Raw genomic sequence first — 1,696 nt, 5'->3', positions numbered from 1 at the left:
CCCAGAAATATTCATATACAAAATAACAATACTGTAATGTAATACAAAATAATAAAGAAAATACAAAATATAAAGAAAAATAAACAACCCACACTTAGCTTTGAAAACCTTAGCGGCTTTTGTGAGGGAGACAAGAGAGAGGAGCATTATTGTATGGGATGCCTTTCACTATCACTAACAGAATCACTGTGATCTATTGGCTTAATGGAATCTTTTTCTGCATGGGGCCATTGTATATGCTCTCATGGATGTTGACTACAGTACAGTATTAATGAACTCTTGTCATATACTGTATTTAATGTAACTGGCAATAAGGCAGTAGAGGAAAGGGTCTGTATCTACAGGCAGCCTGACCTAGAATGAAGCAAAGCATTCCTAAGCTTACTCTTGTATGGAAGAGCAAAGCACTGTCCATAGGTGCTTTGAAGTGGCAAAAAATACACTAGTGCCAGTTGAGGGCACCTTCCAACATTCTGAGAAATCCCTGATTTCTACCAAACAGCATGGCCTGAGACAGAGCATTCAAGCATGGGAGATGACCACCCACAGTCCCTCAGTGAGAGAGAGATATATATATATAGAGAGAGAGAGAGAAGAACCTTGACTCAGTTGTGAGATGTGATGTTCTGTGTTTCGTACTACTTACATTGTAAGACATCGCTCATTTATCAAGTTAAAATGTATTAGAAATGTTTGCTTGTCTTGCAGAACACTTGCAGAGCAAGTTACTACAAATGCAAGGTTTTACTGTACATACCGCAATAGAATACTATATATCAATAAAAATAAACTACCGTTACTTTCAGTAAATTATATAAATCTTAGCATTATCATACTGTTTTATAACAGTAACTTTAAAACGATTATATAGAGTGTGTGCCTTTTTATAAAGTTAAAAACATCTAAAATGATGTGTGTTTTTAGGGCATATACTGTATTAAGGAACTCTGCACACATATACCCCCAAGAGCGTGATCATTCAGGATGATTGTTACTTTGGGTTGGGGAAGGAAGAGAAAAGAATAGAAGACCACGTGAGCTCATTTAAGTTACCATCAGGGCTCTACTTTTCATAATTGATGCAGGTTCACTATGTTATTTAAAATAAGCAAACACGTGCTCGCTTCGGCAGCACATATACTAAAATTGGAACGATACAGAGAGGATTAGCATGGCCCCTGCGCAAGGATGACACGCAAATTCATGAAGAGTTCCATATTTTTAATAAACTTCATATATTGAAAAAGATAAAATAAAATAAAATAAGCAAACAACTAAATATAATGAACCATTCGTGTCTTGAAACAAGAATTGTAATTAATCTAGGTCCTAGGAAAATAAATAATTTAAAAAAAAACATAAAACTTTGCAAAGAGAACTTATAATTTCCCCTCTCTCCCTCTCCATCAGGAGTCAATTGAAATACTAAACATATTTCTGCTTCTTCTGATTCTAAGATTCTCTGGCTTTTTTTCAAATGTCAGCAGTCACACAACTCGAGAAACTTTTGATATTCACATTTATTGTAATATAGAATATAAATGCATTTTGATTCTTCTTCTTGAACTTAAAAAGCTTGTATGGTTAAAAATGCAAACCCAGGAAGTGAGGAATCATTATTTCAATCACAAACTGAGATGATTTTATACAAGGAAATATAAGTGGCTACGGTAAGCAATGGGTTATAGAGGGGGGC

At 34.8% G+C, this 1,696-nt stretch overlaps 1 non-coding gene across 1 annotated transcript; it reads left to right on the top strand.

The window, feature by feature from the left end:
- The first annotated feature begins 1,116 nt into the window (after positions 1-1,116).
- On the top strand, positions 1,117-1,223 carry LOC113594954 (U6 spliceosomal RNA). Its single transcript, XR_003415435.1, has one exon. It is a non-coding gene; the product is annotated as a U6 spliceosomal RNA (small nuclear RNA).
- The last annotated feature ends 473 nt before the right edge of the window (positions 1,224-1,696 follow it).

The sequence above is a fragment of the Acinonyx jubatus genome, chromosome A1 (assembly GCF_027475565.1).
Source record: "Acinonyx jubatus isolate Ajub_Pintada_27869175 chromosome A1, VMU_Ajub_asm_v1.0, whole genome shotgun sequence".
Classification (NCBI taxonomy): domain Eukaryota; kingdom Metazoa; phylum Chordata; class Mammalia; order Carnivora; family Felidae; genus Acinonyx; species Acinonyx jubatus.
This window is presented reverse-complemented; position numbering and strand designations above follow the sequence as displayed.